The sequence below is a fragment of the Leptidea sinapis genome, chromosome 10 (assembly GCF_905404315.1).
Source record: "Leptidea sinapis chromosome 10, ilLepSina1.1, whole genome shotgun sequence".
In the NCBI taxonomy this organism is placed as follows: Eukaryota; Metazoa; Arthropoda; class Insecta; order Lepidoptera; family Pieridae; genus Leptidea; species Leptidea sinapis.
Genome location: NC_066274.1, coordinates 11846884 through 11872999, shown reverse-complemented (window position 1 = coordinate 11872999; position 26116 = coordinate 11846884). Strand labels below are relative to the sequence as shown.

The 26116-nt window shown below is 36.1% G+C and overlaps 2 protein-coding genes across 5 annotated transcripts in view; one reads left to right on the top strand and one right to left on the bottom strand.

Annotated features, from left to right (window-relative positions):
• Positions 1 to 15414, bottom strand: part of LOC126966388 (sphingomyelin phosphodiesterase) — a 43153-nt gene extending 27739 nt beyond the window's left edge. For 3 of the 4 annotated variants that reach the window (XM_050810386.1, XM_050810384.1, XM_050810387.1), the window contains exon 1: positions 15121 to 15414. The gene's annotated coding sequence lies outside the window, so the exon portion shown is untranslated. Of the gene's footprint in view, positions 1 to 8262; positions 8398 to 15120 lie in introns of those variants that run through there. The other variant, XM_050810385.1, reaches the window with a different exon arrangement.
• The window catches only part of LOC126966393 (uncharacterized), a 30063-nt gene continuing 11357 nt past the window's right edge, over positions 7411 to 26116 (top strand). Inside the window, exon 1 of the mRNA XM_050810393.1 lies at positions 7411 to 7520. The gene's annotated coding sequence lies outside the window, so the exon portion shown is untranslated. The remainder of the gene's footprint in view (positions 7521 to 26116) is intronic.

The following is a 26116-nucleotide window of genomic DNA, read 5'->3' as shown; positions in this document are numbered from 1 at the left end:
TTTATGGACAATTTTTTTATTTGAATACTAAAATTTTAAATAGTTAATCAAACATTTAGGGCCTTCCAAGTAAGCTTGCTATAAAATTAAACCTGAGAATAAACCAAGAACTTGCAAAATGGTTACTATATCGCTGACAATACTGTCAATACAATGATAATTTTGAAGTTTTCCGAACGTCAATTGCAAATAAGCGCGGGAAACGTTATAAGTCCGAATAAACCAACCGTAAGCAAAATATTTATCCTCCGGTATAATATGTTTGTGCCAATTTTATTTGCAAGGCCGTTAAAGATTAAAGAACAATGTAATATTATTAAAAATATTCGAATTTATTTTTATTTACATTTATATGTTTTTTCGGTATTCGTTTTCAATGCATAGGACTCTACGTAATCCAAGTGATCCAGCCGTTCACAGAGACCTGGATCACGGACTATACGTGCAGCTTTGCGTTGTACGCGATCAAATGGTTAGAGATAAAACTTTTTTTTTATGAAAATAAGGGACGAGATGAGCAGGGTGTTCAGCTGGTGGTAACTGATACGTCCTGCCCATTAAAGTGCAGTGCCGTTAAGGATTCTTAAAAAACCCAAAAATTCTGAGCAGCACTACAATTAAGCTCGTCACTTTGAGACATAAGATGTCAGGTCTCATTTGCCCAGTAATTTCACTAGCTACGGTGTCCTTTAGACCGAAACACAACACATTACTGCTTCACGGCAGAAATAGGCGCCTTTGTGGTACCCATAATCTACCACAGAAAAGTGCTGGACTTGTAGAGCTTTGTAGAGCGCTATCAAGCAGGCCGGCTCTATTTATGACCCCCAATCTCTTCGAGGCCACTTTGGCTTTGCCATCCAGATGACCGCAGAATCGAAATATAGAGACATGTACTTGAAATGCGGTGATACGCGATATTTTAAGAGGTAAACCCAGGTTTCTGGGGTTAAATTGTACAAAGGTAAATTTAACACAATTCCGTGCCCATCTTAAAATCCAAAGTTAAATATTTTTTTTTTAATCTTCAACTTTAACGTTTTAAAATATAAAAAATTTATTTTTTTAAAGCCATAATATCAGTTGGATTTTTAGCAATGACGTCACAACGAGCAGCTTAAGGTGTATTTACTTATACAACTTTAATGTAATTTAAATACACATTATTAATAATAGTTTTGCATTTTACACGAACTTTTCAAGAGGCATGCAAATATATCAAACATATATATATACCTACAGATATAAGATATAACTAAATAGGAAGAGTGCGCTCGAACGGAACGCGAGTGGTCGCGGGTTCGAGTCCCGCATCGTTCATAAATTTTGTTTTCAAGTCTTATTGTAAATAAGGACTGCTTGACTTTGAGATTTCCTGTCAAAAATTGGACATCGTCGATATGTGAATGATAATATTAATTTTGATGTAAGTAAAAGTGACGTTCGTGAGTTATAAAGTTTACGCCACGCCTATCATAACATGACCGTATGTAATTCAAACCGTGTTGCACACATTTAAAATATATAATTATTGATACATTTTGACAGCTGTCGATAATTGAATTGATAAAGATTAATACTTGTACATACTTGATTTATTATTCGTCTCTAAACGCGAAGGTATATTATGTTTTATTAGATTTACATCAGGATTTATACGCTTCACTCTAGTTCGACAGTCGTCACATGAATTTATGCACAAAAAGCCTAAGTATATACTTTATATGTTAAGAAAAGAGTTGCACTCCGGGAGTGCCAGAAGGAGTGAAAACTTGAACATTAACGTCGTGAATTTTTGAATGTTTTGGAATGGTTAGGGAATAACTTCGCATGAATTGCTTTATTTATCAGTATAAAAGTACTACCATTTATGTGGTTAAATACAATAGTCATTTACTGCGCTATCGTGCACAAAAATGACAACTTATATCATATAAAAAATTTGACACTTCAGAAATTATCTTATCTCTCAGAAAAATCAACATTCATCCGTAATTGCTACGACTGTCTTTCGAATTTTCGATCAGGTCGCGTGTCCTGACGCGAGTTTAACATTTAATACCCATCCCAAGAAAAGTGCTTAACAACGCTAAAGAAGTTTTTACTTCAAAAATAATTGGAAGCCGAGTTTTTACTATATTAGTAGTTATTTTTATATTAAACCGTACCGTACCCAAATGGTAAAAGGCAATTAAAATATGTTACTGAAAGTGAGATCCGGTTTCGGAATCAAATATTCAGTACACAGACGGTTCGTTGTTGACCTGCGATTGAAAATAAATAATAACCATGTGTAGGATAATTAATTAAAACATTAACCCATTTTCATATATTATGCATCTGTTACCCAAAAACTTAAAACACAACTTTGGTTACGCAGAGCTTACATAACAAACATTTCTCTATATTTCGCATAATCATATGATTTGCATATTATTTATAATATTAATTACAACACTTTCGACAACACTATTTAAAAACGAATAATTTCATCATTTAATGCCTATATACTTATTCTGGCCATAAATACTGTTACAATTAAAAATAAACAAAATATTACATTTGAATTAGGAATCTGTCTTTTTTATTTTAATTATTTTAAATCTGTATTTTTCATTGAGTTATTTCATTTTATCCACGTAGTGTTCGTACGAAGAAGGTGGTCAAAGCAGTAAGGGAAATAATTCGAAGATATCCTGTCCGAAAGCAAAACATTTTATCTCGGGTGATGAAGATAGCACCTAGAACCATGTTGCGTATTTTAAAAGTTGACTTAGGACTTGCAGCCTATAGGAGACGAACTGGTCATATCTTAACTGATAATTAAAAAAAAATCTAAGCTACCGAAGCGGTACGCAAAGGGAGGTCACAGAAAAATTTTGCTTACTACTGAGAAAATTATTACAATTGAGCAACATTTTAACAAAGAAAATGACCGTATTTATGCTCAAAGCTACGAAAGCTTCCTAATTAGTCGACAGAGTGCAACGGGCACTATCCGACTTCAGTCATGGTTTGGTGGGGTATTAGCTATGAAAGATCATCAAAACATCGGCACAAGTGTATCAAAATACCATTATTGAGAAGTTAGTGAAGCCCCTTAACAACATCATGTTCAATAACCAAGAATGGTCCTTCCAGCAAGACTCGGCGCTGGGTGTTAAAGCTCGGTCTACGCAGTGTTGGTTGGAAACGAACGTTTCGAACTTCATCAGAGCTGCAGACTGGCTGTCGTCTAGACCCGATCTTAATCGGCTGAATTATGATTTATGGTCAGTTTTAGAGAGTACGGCTTGCTCTAAAATTCATGATTATTTGGAGTTCCTAACACAATCACTAACAGGCAGCTAAGAATTTTCCCATGGAAAGAGTGTGTGCTTCTATTGATAACTGGCCTCAACGTATAAAGGACTGTATTGCAGCCAATGGAGACCACTTCGAGAAAGCTTTTTATATTTTAAATTGTTTTATATTTATGCATTAAACTGTAAAAGTAATAAATGTTATTTCAATAGATTTTTATTTTCTTTGTTTCAGTATTTAAGGCAAGACTAGGTACTTCTTTTTCTCATTATTGCGTACTTATTATAAATGAAATAAAACCTCATTATATTAAGACTATCGATGTTAGCCAAGATCATGTTTCCACTGTGTTGGTATAAGGTCGATATCATTAATGTTAACGTAATCGACTTCAACAATTTAATGCAATCAACCTACATGTAATTTTGCCTTAATAACAGAATATAGGTTTTAAAAATTAACAAGTCAATTAGTGTAGTGTTGTATATAAAACAATAGTTAGATTTTTCACTATTAATGTCTATTATTATATATTAATAATATTATTTTGATCAAGATACGGTCTTATTATTCTCAAAAGACATGTATGCTGATGTTTTTTTTATGACAATAAGGGACGAAATGAGCACGACGTTCAGGTGATGGTAATTGATACGCCCTGTCCTAAAAATTCTGAGCGGCACCACAATTGCGCTCGTCACCTTGAGACATAAGATGTTAAGTCTCATTTGCCCAGTAATTTCACTAGCTACGGCGCCCTTCAGACCTACTTGTGGTACCTATAATCTATCCGGCATCCTGTGCAAAGGAGCCTCCCACTGAAGTACTTTTTGTAGATACCACCCTTCCCAAGTTAATATCTTATGTCTCAAGGTGACGAGCGCAATCGTAGTGCCGCTCAGAATTGGTTTTTTCAAGATTCCTGAGCGCCACTGAATGGTAATGAGCAGGGCGTATTTACCACCAGCTGAACGTCATGCTCGTCATGTCCCTTATTTTCATAAAAAAAACAGGCTCGTTGCTTTTGACGAAATGTTGAAAAAAAATTGCACTGTTTTGCAAGAAGCCACAATTACATTTTTTTTAATGATTTTTTCTCTTTTTTGTTCAAGAAGGTTCATAAACACATTTGTCAACAATCCAAACCCCATTGATCCCATTTCAAAATTACTTTCGTTTAGTTCATCGAACTTACTTTCTCCTCACAACAGATCTCCTATTGTGTCAGATAATATACGATCTCGTCGGAATGCACTTGTATTATATTTGTTAGCATCTCCTACATGACATGCCTTAGATGCTGTTCTGTGTATAAATTATGTTCAGTTCCCACGTTGAATGTTATCTTTTTACAGTGAATTTCACTTTTAATTACTCTACTTAGATATTATCTCGCAAAAGAAACAAGTGTTAATTTTTTTACAAATTGTATATTTTAGATATTTATATATAAATACCGCAGGCATAGTCGCAAAGTGCGGCAAGTAACACTACGCCCAAGTACACGAGCCAGTCTCGAACAATGTGTTACGTTGACGGTCCACATGTTCTGTTAAGCTTTGCTAATATTTGAAATGAAAATTTCCGAATTGCGTAGTAAATCTTTGTGAAAATAATACTACAAGAAATAAGAAAGACACTGGGATCACATATCATTAGTAAGTATTTTGTATTTTATTAATTTCAATGTAAATTAACAAGGGCGTATGTTACAAAATTTGAAAGATGCCATTGAGTGTCAAGATGCCACACACAAGCATCTAATATTTGCCGTAATTAAAAAGATATTTTTCTTAGGTAGTGTGGTATCTAGTTGGAGCGCAGCGGATACCAATCCGTAATATAAGTATAGAACATTGGACAAAAATACATGAGTCGTTAGCACCATGATGACATATTTTCGCTTAATCTATGTAGTTAATTAAGTATCCACTGCTGAGTTATATATGTAAAATATTTCATACAAAATCTAAATTGTACTTGAATTTTCCATTTACTTAAAGGTCAATTTCATTTTTTTTAGTTCTTCTCACATTTACCTGCTTATGGCATTGTCTGCTTAACGTTAAAATCTTAGATCGTTAATTAATAATTCTACATCACACAAATAAAATTTATGAACGATACGGGACTCGAACCAATTTAGCCTTTCTAATATACAAATACTGGGGCTGTGCAAGTTATCAACTGTAAAGTAAGTAGATGAGGCCACAATCTGAGAGTTGAACAAAGTATACAAGATTTATCAACGATACGTCACTCGAACGGTTGGCTCAGTTGGAAGAGCGCTCGCACGGAACGCGGGGTTTCGCGGGTTCGAGTCCCGCGTTGTTCATAAATTTTGTTTTCAAATTTTATTTGTGTAAGTAAGAAGTGAGGGTTATCACTTTAAAACATAACAAATTGTTTAAATTCTACATCACTTTAGTTTTACAAAAAATTCATAAACAGTTTAGTCTCAAATATAATTATTTCAATTAATTCAGGCACATTTCAATAGCCGCTACTATTTTTATAAACATTATATTACATAAAAAAAACTGAGCATTGAGAGTGGTATAACTGGTACCCCGCGCCAGCTCACCTCAATAATTGGTTGACTAAATTGCCATTAGGAATCTGCTATGTTATTAGGTCAGGAAAAAGACCAGTCTTAGATTTTTCACATTATTTTTTATAGTGTGAAACGACACTCGAACTTCGTGTTATATACTGTTTAACATGGATAAACTATTGTGGGAAAAAAAAACGGGTTGCTCTGGTTCGGAATGGTTAAGGAATAATTTCGCACGAACTGCTTTATTTATCAGCATAGGCACTATCGTACACAAAAATGACAATTTATATCACATAAAACATTTAACACTTCATAACTATTGAAATTATTATATATTAAAAAGTTTATCTCATAGAGTTATCAACTTTCATGCATAATTTCAACGACTGTCTTACGAATTTTCGATCAGGTCACGTGTCTGACGCGAGTTAAACATTATTATAAAGAAGTTTTTATTCACTTCATAAATTTACAGTGGATATAGTTTGGAAACTCTAATTGTGGTTGTAAATACCGAAGGCAAAACATATTGTTCTTCAACAAGATGTACCAACCAAATTAACGACTCATCATTCCAAATTCTTAAAGATTGTATCTTTACAAGAGAGATGCTTCGGAAAACCAGATGAAGGCAGATCAGCAGCTCCAGATGCAACCCTAATATAGACCACGATCCTGACACATGAAGGACCGACCCCAGAGAATGATAGGTATATGATACTAATATAGTAAATGTAAATGTAAGTTTGTTTATTACGCTTTCAGGCCTAAACCACAGAACCGATTTGTCTATCTCTGCACTAAATTTTATCAAATCGAGCTTGAAAAAGTACAAAGGCAAACTTTTATTGTAAAAAAATAAATGGAGGCGTTTCAATAGGGGATTGCAGTTTGTATGGAAATTCGTCATTATCGAAGATAAAACCATGAAACATTGTATTTAGGCACTTGATAAGAAATAATTTATTAATATTTGTACGAGAATTTTTGAAACTTTGACATGTGAATGAAATAGGAGATTAAAGTTCACAGGGAAATACAATTAAAGAGACTGTCCATAATGACAAGGGATATGCGCTGTATGATAGAAGAGCACTGCCAGCAACGGAAACAGCAGTTTGTATGAGTATTATTTGAAAAGTATCCTAAAAAAATTGCACAAAGTAACTATTCATCGCGGACAAAGTCGCGGTTAAAAGCTAGTTGTAATATAATTCTTTGATCATTAACACTGAGTTGATCACCAGATTTTCTAATTAGTTGGCATTTAAATTTTGATACGACTTAGGGACCTTCAAGAAAAGAGCATACTTCACCTTAAAGGCCGGCAACGCATCTCTTGACACCTGATGTTGCAGATGTCCATGGGCGGTTACCTGACCTCTACCCATCCAGTGAGCCCTTTGCCCGTTTGCCCTCTCTCATATAAAAAAATATACTTGAATAACTAATAGATTTTAAAACCAATATGGCGGCAGGGCACAGAGGTCGTACCGTTAATTCAAAATCAGACGAACGCGAATCTTCCTCATCTTGTTATTCAAAGTTTGGTACGCATCGCGTTAGCTACATTGTGTTCCACACACGAGGATTTAAATCAATTTAACAATCGTCTCCAGTTTATTATTCCAAGACATTTACGATGACCACAAAGGAAGTGGTAAGTATTAATATCTTGATAACAAAATAATTAATGCATGCCCACTATACGCTAAATATTATTTTTACTTTAAAAGGAAATACCGTACAGTGAAATGTAGTAAGATCTAAAATATTAATACAAAAATCAATTATTAAAATGGCTTAGTCAATTTTGGATAAGATTTTATTAAATGTCAAAGCCACTGTTTTATACGATCATCACAGACTTACAGTTAACTGAATTATGAACAGTACCTACCTAAATTCCTGCTTCTTTAATCCCTGTTGTTGTAAAATGTCTGTAATTGAATTGATTATTTGATATTTACACTAGTTCAACATTTAAACTAATTTGAAATCACAATAACCTTAATAACTTACACAAATAAATAGAATAGTTAATAATAGTTAGTTAATAGTTCGTATCAATTACGTACTTAGTTGGATCAGGCGACAATAATTGACCTCTGAGTGTCAAGATGATAAAAACATTGACCTGCTTAATGAAGACTTACTTAAATATGATTAACATACGATTTTAAGTTATAGTATAATTTGAGCAATTTGTTTGTTTTAAAGTGATAACCCTCACATCTGGGATTAAGACCACAAAAAAAAATTGAAAACAAAATTTTATGAACGAACCCGCGACCTCTCGCGTTCCGTGCGAGCGCTCTTCCAGCTGAGCCAACTGTTCGCCCGTATCGTTCATAAAATTTTGTTTTCAAATTATTTAATGAAAAATATAATTAGGTAGATACCTGGTATTGAGTGTTTCTTCTGCGTAACGCCGTGAACCGTGATCGGTGATTGTAACTGTGTTTAGGAATTGCGTTATAAGTAATAATTACTATTCTCAACTTGATTCACATTTTATATTCTTATAACACTTTTATACAATACACAAAAGAGACACGACAGAACTTTTTATGGAATAAATAAAGCACTAAATGAAAAAATTACCAATCATTTTAATAGTGTTATTCCTTACATTTAAAAATAAAAATAAAATAAGATTTAAAACATATTGAGATCATGCTATTAAAGATAGATTAGTGTTGCCTCTTTGGACTATAACAATAAAATAAATACTGAAGGTAATTGTAAATCAATAACCAATATGCATGGACGGACGGTGGGGAATAATGTGCATGTTAGGGATCGGAAGTTAATTAAAGTAATAATTTCCTTATTTACATTGCCTTTGTTTGTATAAAATAAACAATTGTTAATTTTATATTGGTTTTATAAAAGGATTCACAATAAAATTGTTGTGAAGACCTTACCTACCTAAACACGCAATAGATAATTACATACATATCTCAATTAATCTCGTGATGTCGGTCGATAATTGCGAGACGTAAAGATAATGTAATGTAAGTACTCGTTGTTTTACTTCATTGTGTTCTATTATCTATGGCTGGTGACTTACGCATGCTGATTGTAATTCCGTGCTGAACTAGTTTTATTATTCTAACCCAAGTCTTCCAAAAGGGAAATCCTTCGGATGTCCCAATATATCGATAACATCTTTTACGACTAGATACAGCGAGCGTAGTGGCAAAGTGCGGTAACTATTATTACGTCCAAGTGAGCGTACTCCACCCAATCTCGAGCAATGTGTGAAGTTTAAGTGCCACATGTTCTGTTAACCTTTGCTAATAATTGAAACTAAATTGCCGGGCTGCGTAGTAAATCTTTGTGAAAATAATACTACAAGAAATAAGAAAGACACTGGGATCACATATCATCAGTAGATATTTTTTATTTTATTAATTTCAATGTAAAATAATACGAAGCGTATGTTACAAAATTTGAATGATGCCATTGAGTGTCAAGATGCCACGCACACAAGTATCTAATAGTTGGCGTAATAAAAAAGCTATTTTTCTAGTATCTAGTTGGAGCGCAGCGGAGACCAAAATTTAATCTAAGATTTACACCATTTTTTTTTCGCACGAGTAGAAAGACGATGTAGTTTAGAAAACATCGTGGATCAGGACGTATTAGCTGTACAGCTGCGATAGTGTAATGACCTTACATATAACCCGAGCCAACTTGACGAATTTCGTTTATATTTTCCTCGGAAAAAATATGTAGGTATTTAATTGGATGATTAATTAATGAAAAAAAAGTTTTGTTTTTATTTCACTATATTTAGTCATTTTTTACTTTAAAATAAAATTAAAAATATTTGTTAAAAAATAGTATTTTCTTATTAAATTTGTGTAGATAATTATACCCAGAAGTGAGGGTTATCACTTTAAAAAATAACAAATTGTTTAGATTTGAAAGAGCGACATCTCAAGTCAATTTCCTAATATGCAAATATTAAGGTTGAGCAGGTTATCAACTGTAAAGTTGATCCTGTAGATGAAGCCACAACCTGAGTGTTGAACAAGACATACAAGATTATACTACGGTATAATCTTGTATGTCTTACTCTCTTTGTGACGTACGCGTCACTCGAACGGTTGGCTCAGTGGTAAGAGCGCTCGCATAGAACACGTCGAGTCCGCATCATTCATTTTTTTTTAAATTTAATTTGTGTTAAATAACACAATATTACAAAAACATTTTTCTTGTAAAATAACTACAACATAGATTAGTTACAGTTTTCTGCTTCGGTAAGTTATTATAGGCTGGTTAGTAGGTACTCTATTTGTCACCGACGTTATAAAAAACTGTGTATATATAGTGCACGCTATATTTTACACGTGGACATTAATAATAATAATATTGACACATTTTAACACAAATTATCTTGCCCCAAACTAGGCATAGCCTGTACTATGCGCATAGTAATACTAACTTATCTGTTAAGTGGCTAAAACCTATTTTTGCCACAACTATGGTCGCCATGTTGAAATGTCATTCGACTGTCAGTGTGTACTACTTTCGAGTGTTCCGTGTGTTTTATTGCGATACTTATGAATTTTAATCGTTAAATATGCCCTGACTTTTGTGCTCATTGGAATTAATTAGCAACACTGAAACGACGGTGGCGACACCCATCGGTTCACAGATAAATTGGTGACACTGTACAAGACAACGATATATTTAATACAATACACTTACTTAAACAAACATTAATATATTTATTTATTTAACCAATAAAGCCCCTTCAATAAATTTAAGTAAATTTATTGAAGTAGGCGTTACTTTGCGGAAATCCATAATTATTCAAATGTTTTGAGTTTTCTTTAGTGTTGCCAATATTTGGCTTTAAGCAATTCGACACGTGTTTCGCATCTACACGAGGCATCCTCAGGAGATGTTGACTCGCCAAACATTTGAATTAAATTTAAGTATTTAAATTAATATAAACATAAAAAATAGACCTACAAGAACAATCTATACCTACTATACTAGATTATTACTATTACTAGAACATACACCTCTACCCTTACTACCCTAATTTTAAACTCGTTCAGTGAGCAAGCAAACACGTCAATTCTATGTGAAAGTTCGTTTTTAATTTCGTAAAGCGACTGTATATATATACCTATACGTATATAAACATACATGACTCGGAAACAAACATCCAAATTTTTTTTAAAAGAAAATAAGGAACGAGTCGAGCAGGACGTTCAGCTGATGGTAATTAATACGCCCTGCCCATTACAATGCAGTGCCGTTCAGGATTCTTGAAAAACCCAAAAAAAATCTGAGCGGCATTACAACTGCGCTCGTCACCTTGAGACATAAGATGTTAAGTCAATTTGTTCAGTAATTTCACTTGCTACGGCGCCCTTTAGACCGAAACACAGTAATGCTTACACATTACTGCTTCACGGCAGAACTAGGCGCCGTTGTGGTGTCCATAATCTAGCCGGCATCCTGTGCAAGGGAGCAAAGGATGCCGGATTCATCACATAAATGATTGCTCCTACCGGGATTCGAACCTTCTCTAGCTTAGTAAGCAGGCTCACTAACCATTCGGCTACATAGGTCGTTATTCTGGCTGTGATATCAATGAACACAAGCGCCCTACTGTTAATATCATATGACCTCCGATTTGCTTTCCTTTCGCCGTTGTATGACATAACAGAATTAATATCCGCATTTATATGGACCACAGATGCCTGTTGCCGGATCATTATCGTATTAGTATGCTGTACAGTGTACAAACACTCTTCACAATCAAATTTGATAATATCTCGCAACAATTGTTTTATGTTGCAAGTGTCAGGACTTCGAACAGAAGACATTTTTTTTTTAAACATGTATGCCATTGGCTACAAACTCTAGTATTCAAGAGGCTGTATAGCTAGCAGTTTAAATAAAACACTTTTACGGCCGTTCCCAATATACTATCTACAGATAGTGATAAATCACTATCTTCTACTGTCAGTAATCTGAATCTGTCCCAATATACCCGATAAGTCATTCTTATCGCCTTATATTGGGACGCGTGAATTGAAATTTCCATATAAACTTCTATCACTGGTTAGCTATACGTCGGTAGTGCCATTGACAGACAGCGTGTACGGATAAGGTGAGTTACCGTCGATAAGTTTATTCGAACAGAAAAGTGATAGTTACGATTTTTATCTCAAGCAAGAGATAGACTGAATATTGGGCGCGTGTTATTGTAATTGTGTTTTTACATTAGATTTTCGCGTAAAACTTACATTTTTATTTTAGTTAACCCGACGTTTCAAGACCTTTCCAGATCTCGTTTTCAGGGAAACTGTACAATTAGGCGCGTTTTAATCCTTTAAAAGTGTTTTATTTAAATGTGTAACACTCGCGTTAATCAAAGAAAATAGCTAGAAGTTGTTTATGTGTACATACTAGCTTTTACCCGCAACTTCGTATGCGTTGATTAGTTTTTTTTATTTTTTACGATACCTTTCATATAATACACATACTAACTGCATTTTCCGCTGCTGATAGCGCTTTTCATATTACACAGCGCATATACTTTTTCTTAAATTGTATTTCCCTATGAACTTTAATCTCCTGTTTCATCCCCAAGTTTCAAAAATGTTCGAACAAATAATATAAATACAAAGATTCACGGTTTTATCTTCGATAATGACGAATTTTCATACAAACTTCCATCCCCTATTTCAACCCCTCCATTCATTTTTTTGCAATAAAAGGTAGCCTATATCCCTTTCACAAGGTCTAGTGTCTAGTCCATGTATGTACTAATTTTTTTTTCAAAGTCGGTTGGGGGTTTAGCCGTGAAAGCGTAACAAACAAACTTACATTCACATTGATAATATTTGTAGGGATACATATTAAAATTAAAATTCAGAACTCAATGATTAATTTAAGTGAAACAGTGACCCTTTTTTGTTGAACGGAGGTTGAACATTGATCACAAGAAGTTTACCCCAATGTTCTATTTAAGGATTGTATTTATGGAATTGCAATAATCTACCAGTGGGAGGCTCCTTTGCACCGGATGCCGGCTAGATTATGGGTACCACAACGGCGCCTATTTCTTCCGTGAAGCAGAAATGTGTAAACATTATTGTGTTTCGGTCTACAGGGCGCCGCGTGAAATTACTTGGCAAATGAAATTTGACAACCTATGTCTCAAGGCGACGAGCGCATTTGTAGTGCCACTCAGAATTTGGGTTTTTCAATAATCCTGAGCGGCACTGCATTGTAATACGCAGGGCGTGTCAATTACGATCACCTGAACGTTCTGCTGGTCCTCTCCCTTATTTAAAAAAAATGAAATAGATGATTAGGTACACAATGGAACGGAAACCTACATGTGCTTCCAGCTCGCATTTGCCCAGTTTTTTTAATAAACCAGCACAGTTCAACTAATAAATGTTTCGCTTCATCGTTTGCAATGAAAACAGGCACACATAGACATGCTTACTATATGTGTACGTGTTTTAAAACCGTTAATGCAACTTAGCAATACTGCAGAATACAACTGAGGTATTATATATTAAAAGCTCTAATATATTCAAATACTCATAGTAACTCGTAGTGTAACCATAACCTTAACCAAACATCACGACCACGTTTTGAAGACTTGAGTTTATTATCTGCGGTTACACTGAACGTATTGTATGAAGCAACATCCTAGTAAAGTAGGTATAGTTCAAGTGCGTGAACTATGCGTGTCTGCTTCTATAACAGTGCTGGCGCTTCCGCGAATATTAAATTAAATTACACGTGATTCAATAGTTCAAATTCAAATATTTTTATTCATAATAGGATTTAAAATCACTTATTGAACGTCAAAAACTACCACCCATTCAATAGAGACTGCCTCAGAGTTCAGACCTGAGAAGAATGGGCGCAAGAAACTCAGCGGGCTTTTTTTTAATATAAAATATGGATTACAATGTGATATCGTACAATAAACATTTATAATTAAAGAGCCTGAGGGTGTTCTCTTTATTCCCAGTCCGTGGTGTCATTAAGAAAATCGTATATGCTATAATAACCTTTCCCACACAAACGTTTTTTTATCAATTCTTTTAAATTTCGTACATTTTCTGGGACCATATTGTAGAATCATCGCCCAACAAAAGAATTACTAACTCGACCCAACCGAGTATTAAAAAATTAGTACTCGGTTGGGTCAAGTAAAGTAAAGTGAATTCTAAATAGGCCATTGGAAATATCAACTCATTGACTACTTAAAATGCTGCAGACATCGAAACCACCGTTAGCCTCCTTTACACGGCCAAAGAAAGTATATAGTAGCGAGTAACAAACGAAATTATACTATGAATACGAACTGGCTTTATGTATTGGTTCATTTAATCATTGTTAATTCCAATATTGTATCTTTTAGATTAGATATTTTTAGATTAAATTTAAAGTATTTATTATTACTGTTTTTTTCGTCGATAAACAACCTTTTATTACCAACGTCATTAAAGAGTTTAAGTCGTTTGTTTTATACAAGCGGGCCCTCGCAGGCGCCTACGTGGATTTTTTTCAATTAAATAAATTTTCTTGTGTGAGCCAATCGGAATTGAAGACTATAATAATTAAGGGGAATTTGTCACAAAACAATAGTGAAACCATATTCAAGTTTTAGTCTATGAGATTATTGTGCACAAACGCAGCGACAAACAGACAAAAACTATAAAAAAAAATTGACCTCGATCCAAATAGGTACAACCTGCACAAACTGTAGTATTGTAAAAATATAAATTTTATTATGTTTATAGATAGATATTAACCTAGCTATGTATAATGAAACGCCTATTTTAGAATAAAATTTCATTCAATATCTTCCCAAGATTTTCCACACAGACGATGTTGCGAGATACTCGAAATGATAATCTCGAAAGTGTAATAACTATGATGAAGACAAAACAAATCTGCGTGTGAAATTTCGAATCACTCACGCAACGGCTTTTCTTGCAGGAAAAGTTATTTTAAATAGTCTGGACTTGTGTACGAGTCGCTTATTTAACGTTCGATGTCAGCACTGCAGTTTTTTTACAATTGGACAGCGGTGAAGCCTTACCTATCACTGAGAATAGATGTGGGAACTAGGACAACTCATTTTTAACGTACTCACAATAAGCTACACAATAATATTTCTAACAGTCCGAGTAACCTAACACTGTTTCACAACCACCACACCAATGTCAATATAAACTTATTAAATAATCCAATTAACTTACCTTTAGCGCAATCACATGAATAATTAGTTTCTCCTCGTATAGTAAATGTCCATTCGGCAACGAGTGTTACTCATTTCATTTCACCAGTCTCGTTTTCACAAGATCGCAACAACATAATGTTTTCGAGACAAACTATGCGGTTCACTTTGTAACGTGCGTACGGTGCTGTGTGGCGGAGCACTGTTCGAAGCTGAGCGAAATCGTGTTTAAGTGGGCGAGAGACGGGCGTTCGGTGTTCCAGTGACCAGATCACAGCCGCGACCGACCGCAGCGCGCGCACACACAGTTGTGTTTGACTTTGACTGTGTTGGCTCGTGCCCAACGCCACGGTGCCACCTTCGACTTGGTTTGTGAGGGACATCCAACAGTCACGCGGAGGCTGCAAACGCACTCGCGAAATGCTGGCTTCTCTATATATTTATTTATTTCAATTGCGTTACATGCGACTCTGGAGGGAGGGTTAAATGGTCTGGACCTCAAGGCATTAGAGAGAATTCTTTGGAGGAGGCTTTTACCCAAAAGGGGTCCATACAAACCAGGGATAGTAACTAAGAAGTAAGATTAAATAATTGTAATTTTTGCATGGAATCAAATAAAGCTTCATTATTATTTTTATACTATTATTATATATAAATGCGACTTAGTTACTAAATAATTATCACATGTACCTACCACTTAAGGCATAGCAATGAACAACAGAGGGGCACACATTCAAATATTTTTTTCCTCTAAGTATTCATTAATAGAATAGTAACATTTTTCTGAAAGCAACTTTTTCAAAGAGCTAATGAATTTTTTTATATTGGTTTCGGCTTTTAATTTTTCTGGTAACTATTATATTATAAATTTTAACTGACATTGTGTAGGAACCGGAACTGTGTAATGTTAATTCAGATTTAGTTTGCAAAAGATTATTTTTACAGCGAGGTAGGTGTAGGGATAGGGATAGGTATAGGAATACACTTGTAGCACGCCACGCTCTACAGAGCTATCCCACAATAAAAACTGCCCATAGATTTATTACATTAAATGCTCATAAATAGTATGCTCACATAATATGTCGCACAACGTAGGCTCTAATGTCCCGTAAGTAATATAAATTGACTAGCTGACCCATCAAAAGTTGTATTGCCATATAAAGTAATAAGAAAAAAATAAATAATTAAATTATTTAGTGTGTAAAAAATAGATGACGACCGATTCTCAAACCTACCAAATGTTAAATCGAACATAAAGTATAACGTACTACAATAATTATTATATTCGATTGCTATCGGTTGCAACATTGTATTTTAAACTATTAATTCAATTTGCTTTCTGAACGTCGCGACGGGCGACACATCAAAGGAAAAACAAGATTGTTGTTTTTATTTAATTCCGAACATTTTTATATTAATTCAATTCGTTTTAAGCCTTCTCTGGAGTTCCACAAACAATTCAAGACACAAAATTAGCCAAATCGGTTCAGCCGTTCTGAGTTTTAGCGAGACTAACGAACAGCAATTAATTTATATATATATATAGATTTGATGAAAGCCCAGACACAAGGTCAACACTCAACACTCAACAGCAACAAGACGCTGTTGGAGCAAAAACCCGCGGAAATTTTGTATAATTAATTACTTATTCATTCTGAGAGTTTTGTTCTGTATCATATAATAAACATCTACACTGGCCTGCAAAAGTAAGTATCACACTTTACAAATTATTTTTTTTTCTTAACTATAGAAGGTAGAGATTTAAGATTAAAAAAGTTTTTTTGCAAATTTTATAGGCTTTAATTCATAGAAACTAAAATTATACAATAGTAACATTTTTAACTTAAAAAAGATAAAACAATGAAAATAGACATTTTTAGTTTAGTGTAAAAAAATTCAACTAAAATGTATTACATGTTATTTAATTTTTAATAACTGGTATTGCCTCCTCGAGCTCTGATTACAGCTTCGAGCCGGTTTGGCATACTGAACACTAGGTTTCGGAGCCGATGTTGGGGAATATTCTCCCATTCTTCTACCAGGGCCTGCTTTAGTGCCCTGAGGGTAGTAGGTGGTGGTCTGCGATTTCTGACTAGCCTCCCAAGCTCATCCCAGGCGTGTTCAATCGGGTTGAGATCAGGACTTCTTGATGGCCAAGCCATCACGCTGATACCGACCTCCTGAATATACTCTTGTACGATATGAGCCGTGTGTGACCGGGCATTACCATGCATCAGCATCGATCCATCACCCATATTTGCTAAATATGGCCCTGCATACTCATCGAGAATCTCTTGAGCATATCTTTGCCCAGTGAGGGTGCCATTTTCTATGGCTACTAGCTCTGTGCGACCTTCTGAAGATATGCCAGCCCATACATGTACACTGCCTCCACCGTATTGGACTCTTTCTGAGATGCAGGCTTGAAAGTATCGCTCACCAGGTCTCCTGTAAACACTTCGCCTTCCATCAGAAGTGTAAAGGGAGAATCGAGACTCATCTGCAAACAAAATTCTTGACCATTCTTCTTCATCCCACTGCATGTGTTCACGGGCGTATCGCAGTGTCGCTACTCGATGCTGTCTCTTGAGTTCTGGGCCACTCGCTGGTCTTCGGGGTTTCAAATTTGCTTCAGCAAGTCTTCTTCTCACTGTACTGTCACTAATGTAGTCCCTCCAGGTCTGAAGTAGTTGTTCCTGGACTTCAACTGCATTTTGGTGGCGATTTCTTAACACAGTGGAAATAAGATAACGATCTTCTCGAGCACTGGTACACCTGGGTCTGCCATTACAAGGTCTCCTCAGATGGTGTCCAGTCTCTTCGTACCTTCGCTTTACCTTCTGGACCGTTCGTACCGTCACACCCACCATTCTTGCAGTGCGACGCATACTGATGCCTAGTTCCAGAAAAGCCATGATCCTAGCACGTTTTTCAACTGAAAGAGGCATGATAAATAAATGTTATGTGCTTTTTAGCATAAATTTTTAAAACAAGACCCATCGATCTTGAAAAAAATTTAAAACAGAAAGAAAAATGTGAATGGTAAAATTGTAATTCGGAAATGTCCACTTTGAAAAAGGATTGGTTTTGTTTTTGAAGTTTTTTTTCAGCCAATTCTTAAAAGAAGGTTACCGACTATAAAGTTTTTATGTACAAAATTAAATTCTCTTTGGAGTCCTTTAATTCCTTTTTATTTCGAAAGTATATCTTGTGAACTTAAAACGTTATCCCAATTTTAAAAGTGTGATACTTACTTTTGAAGGCCAGTGTATTGTAAGGTTAGGTTTAGTTTTATTAAATAACTAACTAAAATATATAATATTAATAATTACAAATTTAAGCAGAGTCTAAATCTAAAGACAAGAAAAAATAAAATATGATAACTAAAATATATTATTAAAAGGAGTCCCTTTTGGCAAGGTTCCGAAGATATTGGCAGCGTTCACACTTTGAATAGCGAGACTAATTCTTTGTCTGAGGTAGCTGCCAGCTCTTTAGTCTCCTGTGATGACTTCTTCTTCGTCGGATTACTCTTGACAGAGCAGTCGTGGTCACTTCGAACGACGAACGATTCTACGCCAGTTATCCCTGGCTGTTGCTTCTCTGGCACATGTGTTGAGGGGAGTATTGGTTAGGGCTTTGATCTGGTCTGTCCAGCGCATAGGGGAGCGTCCACTTGACCTACTGCCGTTGACCCTTCCCTGAACAACATGTCTCTCTATGGCATGCTCTCCACGTCGCGTGATATGTCCGAAGTATCTGAGGATACGGGCTCTGACTATAGATGAAAGCCTTTCTTTCACCTTGAGCTCTTCAAGTATCGAGACGTTTGTGCGGCGTTGTGTCCAAGATACTCGTAGCATTCGTCTCCAACACCACATTTCTAGTGCGTCAATACTTTGTCTCTCTCGTTCTTTGATTGTCCATGTTTCGGCACCATATAGTAGTATGGGAAACACTAGTGATCTTACTAACTGAACTTTAGTAGCTTTGGTGATATTCCTGTCCCGCCATATCCTCGTCAACTTCTGCATTGTAGATCTGGTAATAGCCATTCGCCTTCTAATTTCGTCTTCCGAGCCACCATTATTAGCGACCAGTGATCCTAAGTATATGTATGACTGTACAACCTCGCAATTAGCAATCTCGAATATATCTGGTGCATTGTTTTGACTTCGATCGACAATCATCATTTTTGTTTTCTGCCGGTTTATTTTAAGGCCATACTGGAGGCTGGTATGCTCGATACGATGTAATAATTCAGCAATGTTTTCCTTACTTGTCGCTAGTAACGTGGTGTCGTCGGCATATCGGAGATTGGATATGTTTTTGCCGCCAATTGGTATGCCATCTGTCCAATCTTCTAGAGCTATCCTCATAATGTGCTCCGTATAAATATTGAACAGAAGAGGCGACAAAATGCAGCCCTGCCTGACTCCTGCAGAGGGATGAAGTGGGTCGGACGTGACATTATCCACCTTGATTGAAGCGTGTTCATAAAGGGCTCTGAGGATTTGCAACAAGTGCTTGGGCACTCCCATCTCTATGAGGATCTTCCATAGTTGTGGCCATTTAACAGAATCAAATGCCTTTTGGAAATCAACGAAGCATATGAAAGTCGGTCTGTTGAATTCCTTTGCTTTCTCTATTATTTGTCTCACAATTAGGATCTGTTCTCGTGTCCCTTTGCCCTTTACGAAACCGGCCTGCTCTGGTGCTATTTCCTTCAGAATATAAGCCTTCAGTCTTTCGTTTACTATATGGAGTAAAATTTTGCTGGCATGTGGTATGAGCGCTATAAGACAATAGTTATTACATTTCGTTGTAGACCCCTTTTTGTGTAATGGTATGAAAACAGAGTGCGTCCATTCCTTCGGCCACATTCCGCTCACCCAAATTTTGTTACATATGGTGTGAAACATATCTACTCCGAAATCTCCGCAACATCTGATTGTCTCTATTGGAATACAGTCATTTCCAACTGCCTTCCCTCCTTTTAGATGGTTGATTGCAGCTTTAACTTCTTCTCTAAGAATAAGAGGTTCCAAGTCCTGATCTTCCGGTTCAGTGGAGATATAGCTGCGCGAATCAGGGTGAAAGAAGAGCGACTGGCAGTAGTTCTTCCAGACTTCCAGAGTATTTTCCAGTTCAGTCACAACCTTTCCCTTCGAGTTTTCGATGGTCCATGTATTAGAACTGAACTTTTTTGTAATTTCACGAATCTTCTTGTGAAGGTCTTTGGTTTCATGCTTTTCGCCGTGGATTTGTATTTCGGTACATATATTTTGAAGAAACCTATTTTTATCACGACGACAAGCCGCTTGAATTCGGCAACTTAGATGGTTCTTTGGGCTGCGTAATGTCAGCCCCAGTAACTTTTAAAACACGTCTTTTTTCGACAAGCGCGAGAGTCTCGTCCGTCATCCAACGTTGGCGTTTTGTCGTCACGTCCTTCGGTCGGTCAGCAGATTTTGCGGAATCTATTATAATCGATTTGGCTTGAGACCAGACCTCATCTAATGTACACTGATCAGGTTTCTGGTTTACCCAGTTGTGTTTTTGTTCCTCTACACTTTTGGAAAAATTTTCGCAGTCCACGACACTTATACGAGCGCGTTTCTCAGTGGATCTCGCGGCTTTTAGTTTTACCTTAACTTCTGCCTCCAGCAACTGATGATCTGTACCACAATCTGCGCCCGGCCTAGTAACGGTGTTTTTAACGGATGATTTCCATCTTGACCTGATCAGTATATAGTCGATTTGATTTCGGTAATGCCTGTCTGGTGAAATCCACGTGTAGAGTCTTCTGTGATGTTGTTTAAACATACTGTTCGTAATGGTAAGACCATAAGACCTCTCGCAATTCATCATCCTTTGTCGTTGCTCCTATTTTTGCGTTAAAGTCACCTGACACCATCAGTAATTCCCTATTAGAAGTCTCATTGATCGCGATTTCTAAGGTGCGGTAGAAATTTTCGACCTCGTCATCCTCTGCGGCACAAGTAGGTGCATATACTTGTATGATGTTTAGATTCACCGGATTAGATCTTATTTTAATCGATATGATTCTGTCGCTATAAGCTTATATCCCAGTACGCAGTTGTTGATGCTTTTCGGTAGTACAATTGCTACTCTATTTATACTTTTTGTGTCATGACCAGAATAGTATACGATGTTTTGTGTAGTTTCAAAATGCCCATTTCCCTTCAGATGTGTTTCACTTAGGCCACAGATATCGATGCTATAGCATGTGTGAGTTCCTGTTCTGCAATGTCCAGCTTATCCGGTTGAAGTATCCCACGTACATTCCAGTTCCTGATCTTAATGCCTCTTCTACGACGCAGTGCAGCGCCGGGTGCTATTCGGGTCGCATGGCTTCCTGATTCGTCTCTTTGGTTGTCTATTCATATTCATACGTGACTATCATGGGAAAAATATTTCCGTGGATTCCCCTTGCCTTCTGCACCAGTCATTTCAGAAGTTATTTAGTCTTCAAGGCCGCTGTAGCCTCTTCCAACCGGTTTCCCGGTCAGGTGTATGGTTATACCGCCATTAACTCGGTCGCCATATCCTCGTCTGTTGTCTAGCAGGGAGCACCACGGAGCGGTAACACGCCATACGGCACGCTACTCCGTCGCCATACGGCACGTGCAGGTGAGGTTGACAATTGGGTCGGATAAGGTGTTAGTTCCGTTCTCCCCTTACTCCCCTGTGGTGACTAACCTTTTTCTATTTCCTTAAAAAGCTTTATAGCGTTAGGCCCCTACACTACTTAGTCTCGACACCGAATGGGACAAAACCATATTCGGAGCCTAGACCCCTGTATTTGCATGCTTTAGCTTATTCAGCCGTTTCACAAGCCGCACCAGCTCTGTTGTTGGTTCCATGTAGATGGGAAGGGGCCAGCGTGTCTGAACAGGTTGCATCCCATACCAGCACCCGGCCTATCTTCCATGAAATTCCATTGAAACTCATACTGTCAGGTCTCGTATAATTATGTTAGGCACATAGGTATTTCTGTTATTAGGAAATTTTGTCATAAATTAAAAAATCGGTCAATTGCGAAAAGGCCTTTTTATTAATTAAAAGTTGTGACCACCGCCACTTGTCTTCGGTTATCAGAATAACATAAACAGCCTCAGTTAGTGCTTTTTTTTTCAACTTTATTAGCAGTCTCGGAACGACATCGCGTCAAGGTCGTAATAAATTAAGTTCCACTCGAAAAAAATTCAAAACTTATAGACAATTTACTAAGGACGGGGTTTGGTTTTTAGCAAATATCTCAAAAACTCATAAAAATTATTGAAATCTAGACAAGAGGCGAATAGAGGAATAAAATTCGGAGAGGAGGGTAAAAATTCAGCCGAATGCAGGTAGGGTTGGTTCACTTACTTATGCAAGCCTTTTTCTGTCACTTTGACACTAAAATTTATTTAAAATATGAATTATGAAAAGGCGAATAACCAATAACAATAATCCGCCAAATAATTGAATAATTTAAAAAAGTTTCACTCCTCCACTATGTAAATATTAATTAAAAATAAACGTTATTATTATTAAAATATATATTTTTTTAATTTTTCTAAGATATAAGTGATCTTCATTGGAACATTTTCAACCCTTTCAAGAATAGCTCCATAGAAGTAACAAATCTCAAAAGAAAATTAATGATTTATTGTTGCATAACTAAATGAAAAATCGCTATAAATTATTTTGCCGGCGGAAATTGGTTGAATCTTGTTGCTGATTGATGACCATGGGCGCAGGCCGGCTATTTTACTTCTTTATTGAGGACTTTATTCCTTTAGGTGAGCCACGTTCACGTTTGCCCTTCAGATATAAAAAAAAATGAAAAGTTCACTTGTTCAATTAAAATTATTCCCTTTATAATATTATTACTTATTTTGAACACCATGAAGATGTTATAGATTCAAATATATATAACATTATCATACAGAGGTGTATATTTATATAATATTTCAGAATAATTCAGAAAATTCAGTGACTGGGCTACAGCAAGCATAAGAGTAGAATGTAGACGCCCTTTTTTCGAAGGTACCCATGTCGTATAGTTCCGGAAACACCGCACAAGGAAGCTCATTCCACAGCTTTGTAGTACGTGCAAGAAAATTCCTTAAAAACCGCACTGTCGAGGAACGCCACACATCCAGATGGTGGCGATGATATCCTAATTAGTGGTGTATCGTGCGGAGGTAGTATTCGGCGGCAGGGATCATGTGAAACAGCGCTTTGGAACACTCCCCGTGATAAATGCGGTAGAGGACACACAATGAAGCGACGTCTATACGCATCGCCAAGTAATCCAGTCGTTCACAGAGCACTGGGTCCATGACTATTCGAGCTGCTCTGTGTTGCACGCAGTCAAATGGATCGAGCTGATACCGGGGTACGCTATACCACAGATGACATAGAACATATGGCCGAATCTGCGCTTTGTAGAGCGCTAGAATGCGGACCGGCTTGAAGTATTGCCGTGCTCTATTTATGACGCATAGCTTCTTCGAAGCTATTTGACTTTGCTCTCCAGATGACAGTCCAATTTGCAATCGCTCGCAAATTATCGCTATCGCTAAAAAAATTGCAGTTGTAGAGACTGCCGATACAAGTGAAAACATTTAATTTCTGTATTAAAAATTGAAATTTAATAATATTTAAAAACAATTAAGTTATTCATTTCAATTAATTTTTAAAACTTATTTTTAATAATATATTAATCAAACAGAAACATTATTTCAACAATTTACAGTTTAAACACAATTGAACTTTCACTAGATCCCAATCTAAATCCATTCAATTTCACTTATAAGATATACACAGAACTAACGTTGCACATACGTCATCTGTATTACAGAGCTGTGGAATGAGCTTCCATGTGCAGTGTTTCCGGGACGATACGGCATAAAAAAAGCGTGTACACCTTCCTTAAAGGCTGGCAACGCTTCTGTTATTCCTCTGGTGTTGCAAGAGGATCTTGGGCGGCGGTGATCACTCAACGCCACGTACACTCGTTTGTCCTCCCTTTCCATAAAAAAACTACCAAGTAGCCAGGATTATCCATCAGCAATTTGCTCTTCGATACAATCTTGTGCATTTTGAAGTACCGTACTCCGTAGCCAGTTCTGGAAAACAGCCGTGCCAAGGTCTACTATGGTGATCTATCATCACGTACAAAATTATCATTGCTAATAAGCCTTATATTGTGTTGATAGATTGGTTAGAGCGTCTGGTATTTATTAGCGATATCACTGTTCCTTGTGATGATAACCTTATGAAAGCTGAAATAGACAAATTTTCGAAGTACCTAGACGTAACACACGAGGTTACTGACAAGTGAGATGTTGATTCAACAATAAATGTCCCAATAGTCGTTTCCGTAAACGGTCTTATAGCAAAGAGCCTCGACCATCATCTCAAGAGGCTCTCACTATAATACATAATTGGATTATGGGTCAGTTACAAAAAGCAGCTGTTTTGGGAACGGCACGCATCGTGCGGAAGTATCTCAGTCGGTCGCCCTAACAACCGGCGTAATTGTTGTGAACCAACATCGGCGGGACTCTATTTTTTTATATTTTTATTCATAATATTGTTTTTTTTTTAAAATATGTTATATGACATACATATATAAAAAATAAGATTAAATTACAATAAAAAGTATAATAATCATAATCATCAACGTCGAGAAAAGAAAAGAGTGACGATTTATTTTTTTTCTTTTTCCCTTTGAAGTAAAACTTCAAAAATTTAATTAAAATAGACAATTGTCATTATGCGTAGCTATGGTAAAAGTACCTATGTAACTAATTATCATGGAATATCTTTACCATTATAGATAATACAAAAATTTAATAATATTTCATACATTGCCCGTACGCTGGCCCACCCGTATTCTATACTTTGCCTGGTATGTATAGAATACTGAATAAAAATCTTAGAGTATACTCCCAGCTCCTGTCCTACTCCCTGGTACCATGAGTTTACACCATGAGAGCAGCTGCTAGGCTGTTTGCCTCCTTTATTATAAAAAGAACCGGCAGCCCCAGTGACTCATTCTTATATATAGCATTAAGGTTATGGTTTGTTACGCTACGACAGTTCAGCGCAGTCCTGCTTCATTACGACTTTATTGCGACAGTAAATTATCTATGGCGACCGTATTGTTTTCAGATTTTTGCATATACTTGTATGTAAGAAGTTATTAGTAGCCAAATTTCATAGTGCTTGATCTATACGAGGTTTGTTTCCTGTGAACTCCTAAACTAATTAACGGATTTTAATGGGGATTACTTCATGGAGTGCAGTTTAGTCCAACTTAAGAGATAGGATAGTTTTTATTTCGATTTGGGACCCAAAATTATTTTTATTATCCAATATTTGTTTTGTATGGACAAAATAATTTCTTTGTGAGAATTTATTGCCGCACGGTTTGACAGTTCTGCTGTCAAACTGTTTCATTATAAAAACAGGAATCATATTTTTCGAAATAATTCTTGATGTTATGAAATATTTTTGTCAAATTCATAAAAAATAGTATTTTATTTATTATCTACAGAACAACTCCCTTGAGAGTGTCAAAACATACGTTCTTAGCGGCTTAAATGGCCGTATCTTTTTTTTTAAGTTTGAGTACGAGTAACGTTCCGAGATAAATGGTCTTGAAAGACAGACAGACAGATGGTCCGACAACAAAGTGATGCTATAAGGGTTCTTTCCATTTGAGATGCGGAACCCTTAATGCTGAATCTGTAATTAAGCTAAACAGAGCTTGAAATTTTGCGCCTTTTTCGTTTTGGTTTTCTGATGAATAACCGATTTATGGAGCGTTCTTTAGGGTTTTTTTCTTTCAATTTTATAGGATGACACTTTGAGATTTTTCAGTATTTATTACAAATGTATTTGAAAATTAAGATCATGATACAAAGATGAAGAATCAGGATTGAAGTACAAATGACATAAAGTCTGAATATAAAATATTATTGACCTCTTGAGGTCAAGTA